Source organism: Balaenoptera ricei, chromosome 4 (genome assembly GCF_028023285.1).
Source record: "Balaenoptera ricei isolate mBalRic1 chromosome 4, mBalRic1.hap2, whole genome shotgun sequence".
Taxonomy (NCBI): Eukaryota; Metazoa; Chordata; class Mammalia; order Artiodactyla; family Balaenopteridae; genus Balaenoptera; species Balaenoptera ricei.
The window spans coordinates 79,313,434-79,327,048 of record NC_082642.1 but is presented as its reverse complement, the minus strand read 5'-3'; the positions used below and the strand labels follow the sequence as shown (position 1 = coordinate 79,327,048).

Genomic DNA, 13,615 nt, shown 5'->3' with positions numbered 1-13,615 from the left:
TCTTCTCGTGCTTTCTTCAGTGATTTTTTTATTTATATGTGCTCTCTAATTTTCTCCAATTAAACTAGCTACCATTTTAAATACATCTATGTTTACATACTATGGCAAGTTCAGAAAAAGATACTACCACTATACTGACTATATTTACCTAACCCATTCAAGAGTAATTTACTTAATTCAACCTGTTGAAAGCATTATTTCTTAATTGTACATTGACAGCATACCTGAAAATATCAAGTGTTTGATAAATAGTAATCAAATCAGTATAAATATATACTGACATTTTGAGAAAGTCTCAGCTTAAATGGGATTTTTCCCATTATGTCAAAACTACTTTGATTTCTGTATAAATAAAACCTTTAATTATTTTATATTCAGCCACATTAAGACAAATAAACAATATTATATTCAACTAATTAAGACACTTAAGCAATTCTATACATGATTAATTAATTCATTCATTCAACAAATATTTATTTAGTACGTTCTATGAGCCAGGCCCTGTTCTAGGCACTAGGGTTACAGCAGAGAACAAAAAAGACAAAGCAAATCACTCTGCTCTCATGCAGCTTACATTCTAGAGTTGGAAGAAAGAAACAGACAAGATAAATAAGGAAAATACATGGAATGTTATATAGTGAGGAGAAAAAGAAAGCAAGAAAAGGGATTAAGAAGTATGTGTGTGGTGGCCAGGAGGGAGAGTCGGGAGTTAGGTAATGGAGCTAGTGAAGATCTCACTGAAGAAGTGACCTCTGAGTCAAATCCTGAAGGAGGTGAGGGAAAGTGCCACATGGTTTCTGGAAGATCATTCCAAGCACAGGGAACAGCACCAGCAAAATGCCTAAAACAGAGAAAAGGCTGAAGCAGGTTACCTGGTGAAGAACAGTAGCAGATCAGGTCAAAGAAGTAAAGGGTTTTTATTAATAAGATAGGAAGCTACTGGAGTTTTGAGCAGAGTGACTTGATGTTACTTCTGTTTAACAGGATCACTTTGGCTGCTGTGTTAATAGATTGAAAGGGGCAAGGGTAGAAGAAAAAAGATAAGTTAGGAGGTAGTGGTAGAGGTGACTGGACTCTGCCTGTATGTTTAAGGTAGAGTCAACAGGACTTTCTAAAGGATCAGATGGTAGGTATGAGAGAAACAGAGGAGTCAAGGATAACTCCAAGGCTGAGAAACAGGAATGATGGAATTGTCTGTTACTGAGATAAAAAAACTAAAAAGAAGTTTGATGGGAAGGAAGATTAGGTGTTCAATTTTGAACATGTTAAGTTTGAGATGAATGTTAGACATACAAATGGAAATGTTAAGTTGGCAGATGTATATACAAGTCTGGAGTTCAGAGGAGAGGTCCAAGCTGGAGATTAAAAATTTTTTAGTAATTACAGTATTAAAACTGTGAGAGTAGATAAGAGAAATGGGTCTAGGTAGAAAAGAGATAAGGTCCTAGGATTGAGCTTTAGGGCACTCCCGTGTTTAGAGGTCAAGAAAATGAGAAGAAACCAACAAAGGAGACTAGAAGGAATAGTCAGAGAAGTAGCAGGAAAGCCTGAAGGGTGTGATATACTGGAGGCCGAGTAAAGAGAATGTGTCCAGGAAAAGATAAGTCATTATCTAGGTCAAGGCTGTACAATTATTTAATGACCACACATCCAACTTAGTATATATGTACAAATTTATGAATAATCTTAATAGTCTAACCTCTATATTCATTAATGATATTGGATAAAAATCTCATTGACAATCAGGATTTATTTACTAAACAGTACATAAAATATTACAAAGAATATATTAGCATACATGTGTATATGTATGAAGATATATTTTAAATTTATTTTTCAATCTAGAACAGCATTTCCTGAAACCCTATTCCAAGGGTTATTAAGATTTTATGAGCCAAAAAGAGTTCTGGCCACACATAGGTTTGGAAAATGCTTATTTGCATTATAAATTTCCAAAAAAATGTGACATTTTCCAAACTTATATCATTATAGAACCCTTTTGGTTTACGAAGTCTCTTTTAGCTGTATCAGCTATTCTGAGTAACACAGTTTGAGAAATATCGAGTTAAAAGCCTGGACAATTTTTTTTGTCCTCACTGTAGCAAAATTTGTGTCAGCAAAGTTGTTGGGGGATATTTTCTTTCTGCCACTTCAGCACTTTTAATGAAAACAAGAGCTCTCTGCTTCTATACCACTTATGCTAGAAGATATGATGACCTTTGCTTTATTTTTACAGTGATAGTTCTGTCTGTTCTCAGGTTTTCTACTATTACTCATCAAATGCCAAAATGAAGAGTTGCTTGATTTCTTTAAAAATAAAGTTCCATCAAATAAATAAAATGTGTAAAGCAAAATCAGTACATTTTAAATTAGAATAATGTATACTTATACACCGTTAGAAAAATGTATACTTATAGATTAAACATAACCCCATATGATCGATTCATCAGCAACATGTTATACATAAAGCTTTTGGTAAAATTACTTTCCCTTTATGCGAATTGTCCACCTTAATGGTTCTGTGGTGTTATTAGTTTCCCCATATTCTGACTTTGAAATACGTGGAACATAAATGATTTTTTTAAAATCCATGTTTTCATCATTTCCCTAAAAGTCTAATGTTCATTTAGTTCCCATCCTTCAACCTGAAAAATGGGGCAGGGCAGAAGATTTGACTTCCAAAAGTACTGTTTATCTCCAGGTCAAAGATAGAAAGGAGAAAGGTACAAGCAAGAAAAAGTCAAATAAAAGCACATTTTACCAGTGGAACACCACTTAGCTAAATATTCTCTTCCTTTGCCTCAAAATGCCAGCTTTGTTTAATGAAGCACGGCGGTTTACTGGAAGGTCTGCAGTCCACCCCCACTCACATCCCCCACTTTATCTCTGGCCTGCACTATCTCCACAATTCTCAGTTTTGTTTTGTTTTCATTCATTTCATTTATTTGTTTTAAATGACAAAAAAAGACAAAACAGAATTCAGGAAGTATACTTCTCATGAACACAAACACATGTCTTGGGACTTCCCTGGCGGTCAAGGTGGTTAAGACTTCGCCTTCCAACGCAGGGGGTGCCAGTTAGATCCTTGGTCTGGGAGCTAAGATCCCACATGCCTCGCAGCCAAAAAACAAAAACATGAAACAGAAGCAATATTGTAACAAGTGCAATAAAGACTTTAAAAAATGGTCCACATCCAAAAAAAAAACTTTAAAAAAAAAAAAGACATGTCTTACTGCATAATGTCCCATTTAACTTCACACGTACACAAGGTAGCTCTAATTTTGGTTACTATTGGGTTGGCTAAAAAGCTCATCTTACAGAAAAATCCGAACGAACTTTTTGGCCAACCCAATATATTGGTGAAAGATTTCTTGAAGTCTAATTCACCTACGTAACTCCCAATCCTCCACCCCAATTCAGTGGTTGACTGTATAAAAACTTCTTTTTTTCCCTAGTTTTATGGAGATATAATTGACATATAACCTTACATTAGTTTAAGGTATACAACACAATAATTTGATCACAATAATTTGATATATGCGTATATCACAAAAAGAAAAACCTAACTCTAAGCCTCCAATTATCTATCTTAAAAGGAAGCCACAACCACTGGAATCTCATACTACCCCATGAGTAGGAGAAATTAGAGTAATTGATGTCCTCGTTGGTATCTTTGACAGCAAACTTCCAAAAATATCTGATTACTAACTTTGAATCAACCTTGGAAATGTCCTAAACACAACAGAAGCAGAGGCTGACAGCTATGACTGTCATCTCTCAGACACAGCAGAAGCTTAATTATGGATAGACTGTGTACATTTTATACCAGTAGGAAATTTCCTAATACAGAAAGCAAGTTTTTTCTATAAGAGTAATCTCACAAGTTCTTATAGTTAAACCAAATAGGTTTTCTGGGTCCCTACATAAGACTCAAATGTCTGTGACCTGTGCCACAGGACAAAGTTCATGATTCGAGTCCAATTATCATTTCTGAGCAAGCTAACTCTTTAACTAGTCAAACTTACAATCTGCCTTTAGTCACTATGGAGGCCCTTCTATACCTTAACTTTACCCAGTTTAATGTTACTATTACATTCACTTTGTTTTCTTCTCTTTATATGTCTTCATCCCTTTGCACTATACGCATTTTTAGAAGCTACTTCAAATATTTAGAACAAAGCAAGCTATAAATAAATTTAATTAACTCATCTTTTAAAGTCATTTAAAAATATTAGGTCCCCATAATTTGGTTTATAGGACTCATTGTCCCAAATGTGCACCTCTGTGAATACAAGTTACATTCATTCACCTAATAAATATGTTCTAAGCACTTACATGTGTCAGGCACTGTGCTAGGTGCTGGGAAAAACACTGGTGAATAGGATGTCAGTCAGAGATAAGTACCATGGAGAAAATTAAAGCAGAGAAGGGGAATAGGGATGCCATGGGGGGGGGGTGAGGTTACAGTTTTAAATAAGATGTCAGAGAGAGCCTTACTGAGAAGGTGACATATCATGACCGGAAGGACCTGAAGATGAGGGATTAAACCACATAGATACCTGCCACATAGATATCTAACACAAGAGCATTCCAGGAGGAGAAGCAAAGTTTCTGAAGCAGAAGAAAGCTTTCTTTCTGAGGATCAGCTAGAAGACCAGGGTGGCTGGGACTGACTGTTAGGAGATGACAGAGAACTAAAACAATATTTACGTTTACCACGTGGGATGCATTGTGAAATTTTCTGTTCTATGTACTTTCGTTTAAAAAAAAATGCTGGTTACAACTTAGTTAAGCACTAAAGAATTAGTTTTTCCCCAATGAATTGTAATGTGCAACCCTTGGAAGAAGAAGCCATTACCTATTGTTCATGGATACTGTAAAAGTCACATATTCCTAACTAATGCTATCACCAAAACAGTGGATATCTGTTTTTAGGGAAACAGTTGAATAAGTTAATGCCAGTGGCTTATTTAATCTTAAATCATTAAAGATAATTTAGGTACTCAGAGAAAGATAAATTGGCATTTTCTCTTCTAGCGACCATCAAACTCCCAGTCATGCTAACTATATTCTCTGGAACCTATCTCCACTGAGTCCTCAAACAATGCTAAACTAAGCGGGAGTTTTTTGTTTTTATTAGTCCAGAAAGATAAAAGTAAAAAAAAAAAAAAAATTTAAAGGGAAAACATTTAATACCATCTTTCTACTAGTATGAGGTTAAACCAACCTTAAATGCTATAATGGTCTGGGTGTGAGAGTAGATGGTATTAGAATATTAAATAAAATACCCTTAGGGCCTATAGGTTTTCTCTGTGCTATGAACTAAAGAATAGTTCATTAATTAGACCAAAGTCAAACTGATATTAACCGTTCATTCCTTTGTCACAAGTAGCAGTATGAAGTGAAGAGAAACACTGAGTTTCCTTAGAATCCAAATGCATGGAAAGGGATTAATACTGAAATGATAATCCTAGATCAGCGACTGCAACTCAAAGGGAAAAATACGTTTTATTTAATGATCAAGTACACAAATACAGGCACATACATTTATATATATGTATACCTATGTGTGTATATATATATATGACTAAAACAATATTTACTCTTACCATTTGGGATGAATTGTAAAATTTTCTGTTCTATGTACTTTCATTAAAAAAAAATGCTGGTCGCAACTTAGTAAACAAATTTTGCAAACCAGGTGTATGTTATAACACATAACTGCTCTATAGCATTATCAATGCTAACTTATAATTTTAGGGAAATTTATAGTCTTCCTCCCTCTTAGAATTAGCCCACTGGAGTATTCTATGTACTCAAAGAAAACAAAAATTAACATAGCCTTGTTACCATGTAACCAGCCTGGACAGGTACATGCTTTCATTCTATTTAAATCACCTACCTTCCTAGGCCCAAGAGCTGAGAGAATAAGAACCATTAACTTTTAGGTTGAAGGTTTTTTTCCCTAAACCATGTAGCCTCTGAGAGCATAATCTGACCTTAAATATTTTTACCACTTCATCCTCATTGTCTTAGTGTTGACTCAAGTTTTTATAAGATACAACAAAAGACCTGATTCTAAACTTACCATGCCAAGTTTACGTTTCTCTACCAAGAAAACTTATGGCCACAGGACATACATTCTTTTGGAAAGCACTGATTCCTTGGCTGTAGTCTAAAGGAACATAAGCAATATGAAAGACCTTAAAGGCCAAGGAAATTGAAATCAGAGAAAAGGATATAAAATGGAATGTATTAATGGATTTTAGTCCCTTTAAGCTTTTATTTTTGTGAGAGGGTTCAAAGGAGAGCTTAATACAGATGAGACTTGAGGCTTTTGAAGAGGATCTAAGTCTTGATGAAGTTATTCAAACTCAAATCTTGAATGCGTAACCATGGTAGGCCCCAGGGTCTTCAAAAACTTGTACTGGATGCTTTAAAACAAAACACACAAAAATTCTACTAGCAAGTCTAATAAAAGTTTTTAAGGGTTTTGAAAAGCTATAACTCTTTGATCAGTAATTAATCAGATCACTAGATACTATGCTGAAAGAACAAAAGAAAACAAAAAGAAATAAAGAAGAAAAGGAAAGAAAGATTTTAAAAAGACATAGTGTACAGAATGGCTAAATATGTTCATTGGTTTATCACTTCGATTAATATTCTTCACTTCAAATTGCAACTGAATTTAAAGTTCTTACAGAACCACCATGGGCTGTAGTCAGATAAACTGATCTAATGATAATTTCCTGAATCTCTTTCACTGCTATTCATGATATTTGATTGTCTTAAAGGGCTTTTGATTTTTGAAAGCATGGCCAAATTATTTGTTGGATGAGACAGCATAAAATGAAGTTGATTTTGCGGGGTAGAGAAAGAAGCTAAATTAGGAATATCATGGTTTGAAAATATTTAAACAGGGAGAAAAATTAACAAAGCCTTAGAATGGAAAAATTCAGACCACTTTGCAAGCTCAAATGAAAAATATACAGTAAATCTCACTGACTATTTGTGCTCATTCTAACTTGTTTCTTTTACTTTATCTACTCCCATAAACCTGTTTTTTTTCAAGAAAAAATTAAGCTTTTAAAAATTAATAATAATAATAGGAATTTATATTTACTGAGTCTATACTTTGTGCCAGGCACTATTCTAAGCACTTTAGGTAGATTAATTCATTCATCCTCAAAACAATCCCATGAATTAGATATTACTATTATCCCCAATTTACACATGAAGAAACCAAGGTACAGAGAAGTTAAACAATTTCAGGTAGTTTACCTAGCTAGTAAAGAGTGGAGTCAGGATTCAAACTCAGGCCCTCCAGCTCCGCAGCACCAAACTACACCCACTATTCTACAAAACTGGTTTCATTACACAAAATTTTCCAGAACTAGGGCTTTCTTTAAATCAGCATTGTGCCATGTCACAATCTTCCACTGCATATTCTGATTAGAAAGTGTAGTGACTAATTTAAGTTTCTCAACAGTAGTAATGTAGAATCAGTTTCAGATGTCACTACTCAGAAGTGACATCCTATAGGAATATCAAAGCAGTTTAAAAATAAAGCATGCCACTTATATATTAATAGTGGTAGAGGATTATAGATGACTTTACTCCTTTTGGGGGGATATACACATATATTTTTTCTATATCCTATTTTTTGTAAAGTGGACATGGATTACTTATACAATTTTTAAAAAAGGTTTTTTAAGCATGTCATCACCATTATTTGCATTAATAAACTTACAATAAACTTATTAGATAAGTTTGCTTTTGCTCTATTTGAAGAGAAAAAAATTCAAGGTAGAGTAGGCTTTATGGTAATAATGAAATAATAATAGCTATTATTTAATTAACACCTAATATAGGCAAATCTTTTACATACATTTACTCTTCAGTAAATTCCTATTTTATAGATAAAGAGATTGAGGCTTAGGATGAATAATAAACTTAATTAATAGAACAGCTAGTAGATATTGGAGCCCAGATTCAAATCTGTGTTCACTGTTCTAGAGTCCTTGCTCTTTCCACTGTACAATGCATGTACCCTCTCCAAATGCCAAAATAATCTGTCTTTTGTTATTAAACACACGGACGAAATCTTTCTAAAATTTAGGTATTCTTAAATAGAAAATACTGAACATAAATTATTTAAGTTCAGTCAGGGTTATCATTTTGAATATCCATGACCACAGAGGTGTTCTCATCTAATCAAAAGAGCTCCAGGTGCTACAATTTTAAAATTAGTTGGTCGGCTTTCTAACTTCCTTCTTGTCCATACTTGTCAATGTGCCTCCCTCTAATAGGAGCACTTAGCCCACTCAGAATTTGTTGCTTCTAGTACACTGTGGAGTTAGATACCAGTTAATTAAGCATGTTAGAACTGTGTCTAAATGTAAATAAACCGAGTAAGGACCTGAGAAGGGCATATAGATTTTGTGTCTTATAATTTGGGAGCTCAGGTAGTTTTATTTCCTGGTTATGAGTAACCTGAAGCTGGTGGGTGAATGACGGGTAGATAAGTTAGCTCTCAGTATTTAAATACAGGGATAACAGAATGTATACACATACGATAATAAACCACTTTATTGCACTATAAATTTTTTTTCAGATTTAAAAGATACCTTAATAATAATCTGGAACAATCTCCCATACAATGAGAAATACCCTCTACAACACTCCCAATGTTCAAACTCTGCTTAAGTGACCCTAATGACTTGGAGTTCACTGCCTCTTGACACAATCTGCTCCACTGTTGACTAGTTCTATCTATACCTTCTCTCATTTAGAACTAATTCTGGCCTCAAATAACAGAGAACAAGTGTACTTCCTATGGAGTTTCTCCAACTCTTCCAAAGTCTTCTGTTTTCTGAACAAAGTAGTCCCAGTGCCCTCAACCTAGATCATCACAGTTGTCCTTTTATATAATCACAAAATTGATTAAAAACAATTCTCTTGTTCTTCAAGGTTTCTCTAATAATTAATATACAAAAACTGATTGTTTTGTAGGTAATGGGTCTAGTTAATCTATCTTGGTCATACACAATTGGAATGCTACGAAAAGCTTAGGGACCTAGCTCAATTCCAACTGAACAGCAATAACCTTTTCAGTTCTTCCTTCTTTTTCCCTCCCACCCAAAACAATGCCACAAAACAGAATCTTAAAAAATACCCTTAACCATATCTTGCATGTTACTAGATTTTAACTTTCTCATTCTCAGGCTTTTGTCTACCTTCACATCACTTGGACCCTGTGAATGATCTTAAAACTTCCAAAATTTTTCAAGCTGTTCTAACAATTATGAATTACCCCATAACAGGCCTAGCTCTGGGGCCTTAAACTTCTGATTTTTTTTTTTTTCTCTTGCATTAGCTGGATATCTTCCTCTGTGGAATTTGTGGTTTTCACATAAAATGTATGTGAAAAAAAAAATATATATATGTATAAATATATATATGTATAAAATGTATAATATATATACACGTTTTAATATATAATGTATTATACATCTATGTACATACACAAACACGCAGGTATCTTCCCAATTCTATGTTCTCTACATATAACTTACATTCATCTATAAGTCACCTTTACCATATTCATCTTGACTCAGGAAAACACAGTCTACCCTTGGATTCAATTTGTTGCCATCCATTCTCTCAGCAAGAATAAGAGGTCCCACTCTAGGCATCCTGCCCTGTGGTTTCCCCCTGGTGGCCAGTAGTGATTAGTCCCACAGATCTCAAGAAGCAAAGCATCATTTAATAGAAATGATTATATGCAAAACAGTCTGCCAAAGTGTGGTATAAAACACCTGGCATACCATAACCTGTTCTATTCCATTAATCATGACTCAGCCCCTAGATTAGTGGCCTTCATTTTGCTTTTAACAAGATACACGATCATGTATTTTATATGATAGTAGCATCATATAGGTATGTATCTTACATAGCCTATTCTCAAGCAAGTTTCAAATAAAATCCCTCCACTAACAAAATGAAGATTATTATATCTTTAAATTTCCTGTATAACTCATTTTACTGACCCACTACTGTTATTCCAAATTTCCCCCAATGAAAGTGTGGAGAGACAAAGACGGCTAGAGAAGTAAAAAGTCACCAGAAATGTTTGCTGAGTTCCAAGGCAGATAATCAGCCAATTCAAAGTAATATTCTCAATATAGAATGAGATTATCCAAATATATCTAAATGATCTTTTTGGCTTCCTGATTTTATAACAGAGCGAACAAGCCATTCTCTGAAATGTCTTAGGCCAGTTCCAGACATCAAGAACAAAGTGAAATAATAACGATAAGATTTGTCTAAAGAGTAGAATCGCTAAAGAGTAATTCAAATCAAATAAAGTCCATCCCATTCAGTAATAAGGAGAGGCTCAGAAGAACCATGCCAATGCGAAACAAACATAGCTTGCAAACAAAGGTAACAACATCCATATCACCTGGGAAGGTCAGCCACATAGTATGAATTGTGTATGAGCACTGAATTCGGCAACACTAAGCACCTAATTTATTCACAAATTCTTACTATGAATAATAATCTAATGTCAAGGTTAAAAACCTATTAAAATATCACCAAACCTTTCATGCAGCTCTGAAATAAACTTAACTCACTTGTGCAACCCCACTCCTTCTGAACAGTGCAAATAATCATAAGGACAAAAGTCATAAAGAATAATAGTGGGCTCCCATAATTAGCCTAAAGCCTTGCTGTTCGTTTCTTAGTATAATAAAAATAAAAATGTCCATAGTAAAAAAAATCAATCCATCAGAAGGAGAATACAGAAAAAATATGAGTCTTCTTCCTACTCTAGACTTCTAGTTTCATTCCCCGGGGGTACCTATGTCAGTAGTTCCTTATATGGATTTGAAGAAATTTTACAAGTATATACAGAAATATATGCTTTTAAAAACACAAATGAAAACATACTATACATACCATTCTGCATTGTTTTTCTCAGTTAACAATGTATCTTAGAGATTTTTCCATATCTCCACCTACGGATCTACTTCATTCTAACAGCAGCAAATACTACATTATATGAAGGCATTTATTTAACCAGATGTCTGTTGAGGTATGTTTAGGTTATTTCTAGTTGTTGTTGTTGTTTTTTAATTTCATATAATATGATGATGAATATCTTTAAATACAAATTTTTGTGTGCAAGTGCAAATATATCTGAAAGATGAATTCCTAGACGCACAGTCTATTTTTAGAAGTGAACAAATTCTAAACAAGAAGCCAGTTTATCTACAGAGGAGACCAGGAAAAACTATAAGTTTAATAATTAGTGATTAAAAGGTGCCTAATATTATTGCAAAGTTAGAAGTTAAAAGTTTTGAAAATTAAAAACTCCTCAACTAGGAAAGATAAAATAGAAGAAAGAGAGAACTTTTACCCCGGGACAGAAAGATAAAAGCCCTGGAGAATAAATCATCTAAGATATTTTTTAAAAGAACAAAGAAGAAAAAATAAAAAAAGAAAATAGCATAAATAAGGTAGGATTTAAAAAAAAAAAAAGACATTTAGGGGCCTCTTTTCTTCCTTTAACCTAAGGCATAAAATAAAATTGGCTAGATTTGGGACACATACTATTACAGAGCCAAACCTGGATGTGAGATGACCTAATGACTGCTTGAGGTCCCATACCTACAGGGTTGATATACTCCACCAGGCTCTAAAATGTTGAAAGGAGATCTCCCCACCACCCCTCAAAGAAAACAGAGCGATAATCTTCCAGGAATAACATATCTTGTCAATCTCTTTAATTTCTGATCAATTTTACAGAGAAATAGTAACAATCACCTCATATATACTGAACAAAGCTCAAACCTCTTTGGAAGGTCCAGATTAAAACATAATTTAAAGAGATTCAGCCTATATTTTTCAATCACAATCCCACAATTTTCTAGACCAATCCAGGGCTATTTCTCACCTAACATAAAACAGTTAAAAACTTACCTTTCCCCAAGTGCTAGGATTTGAATGCCAAAATACAATCTGATTCATGTTTTTGTCCATTAATGGTCCGTGGGTTTCTTTAAATGAAGTCCATGTTAGCGTCCACAGATATCGGAGTTCTGCAAAACTGAAAACCTCAAGAATGTCAATGCACATACCCAAGTTACCACTTGGATACCAATTTATTATGAATACCAGTTATAATAATTATTATGAATATAGGCATTTAGATGTGCAAAATTAGTGGACATGACATCGAACAGCACATTGAGGTAGTAAAATTAGACTTTATGACATTAATATTAATACAAATCTAGAGGTACCAAATTTTTATGTATCCTAAAAGTGGCACCATAGTAAGAGCACACAAAGGTGGGGATGATTTGGATAGCAACAGTTTCCAGAAATTAGGAAACAAGGTTTATAGGCAGGCAAACTTTAAAAAATTAGATGTCTTCAATAAGGTATTCACATGCCTACTTTTAGTTTTTTCCAACCTATTTTTAAGAACAGCTTAGATTGTTAAATCTAAAAATGCTTACTAGTTTCTTCTTTGTAAAACAAACAAACAAACAACCAAAAAACAAAAAGCCTTAAATTCAGGTTTTCCTACTCCGTTATATCCAATCTCATAATAACATTCTAGAACCACTTAGGAGCTACTATCTCATTTGATAGCATGAAACCCATACACATAATCACCTCCCTAGATGTAGATCAATCACTGCATCTAGATAGTGATTCATGTCCAGATCTTACTACAAGCCTGATGTGTCACATGCACTTTTTTCCCATTTGACAACCAAAAAGAATCTGGTTACACTACTTGTTCTTTAGATCTATGCCTACTCTTTATCCCATTCAAGACACCTAAACAAATACTTTACAAAGGAAACAATTTAACCTTCAGGGATTCATTCTTTTGGAAGCCTCCTACAACTGTTTGGAAGGAGTTAACCTTTTGTGTACCCACCAAGTGAAACCTCTGACTGGATTTTTATAGATTACTATTTTCATCTTTGTTATGAAATACTTCTCATTTACATTTCAAATGTAAAAATACCTCAATTTAAGGAAGAAAACATTACGAAAAACAAAGCAAGTTCATATTGAAAAGAAAGCACTTAGAACACTAATTAGAAGCTCAGTGCTACAACTGCAGCTTATCATTTGATGGCCAACTCCTGTCTGGTATCATTCACCTGGAAGTTATTTCCAGAAAAGTAAAGGCACCTGAAAAAAGCCAAATTGATCGCCTTTCCTCTCTAACCACCCCAGAGAAAAATATTAAGACACATTTCTAAATTTCAATAACTACAAAACAATAACAACAATATCCCGAATCTCTACTGCACTGACATCCTCAAAACCACGGATTAGCAAACTAAGCTGGCATCACTTCTACATTCACAAGTAGGAGCACTGAAGTTCAGCAGTTCCCCCAGCTGATCCAGAATTGGGTTTGTGCGTTCATTAATTCATTCATTTGACAGCATCTAAAGATACCTAATAGTGGCAAAGCACTGTCCTGGATTAAGAGATGAAAAGATGATGTCGCTGTCCCTTACTAGCAGAACAGGATGGGGGACGGAGTAGGAGGGAAATGAACTCTAGGTCAGCTCATCTCAGTGCC

General features: G+C 34.2%; 2 protein-coding genes across 3 annotated transcripts in view; both read right to left on the bottom strand.

Moving 5' to 3' along the window:
* MAP3K13 (mitogen-activated protein kinase kinase kinase 13) overlaps window positions 1-12,069 on the bottom strand; it is a 162,558-nt gene extending 150,489 nt beyond the window's left edge. For both annotated transcript variants that reach the window (XM_059920707.1, XM_059920710.1), the window contains exon 1: window positions 11,983-12,069. The gene's annotated coding sequence lies outside the window, so the exon portion shown is untranslated. The remainder of the gene's footprint in view (window positions 1-11,982) is intronic.
* Window positions 1-12,073, bottom strand: part of LOC132364698 (nucleophosmin-like) — a 40,607-nt gene extending 28,534 nt beyond the window's left edge. Inside the window, exons 1-2 of the mRNA XM_059920714.1 lie at window positions 11,983-12,073; window positions 6,089-6,434 (exon numbers count right to left, since the gene is read on the bottom strand). The gene's annotated coding sequence lies outside the window, so the exon portion shown is untranslated. The remainder of the gene's footprint in view (window positions 1-6,088; window positions 6,435-11,982) is intronic.
* Between the last annotated feature and the right edge of the window lie 1,542 nt (window positions 12,074-13,615).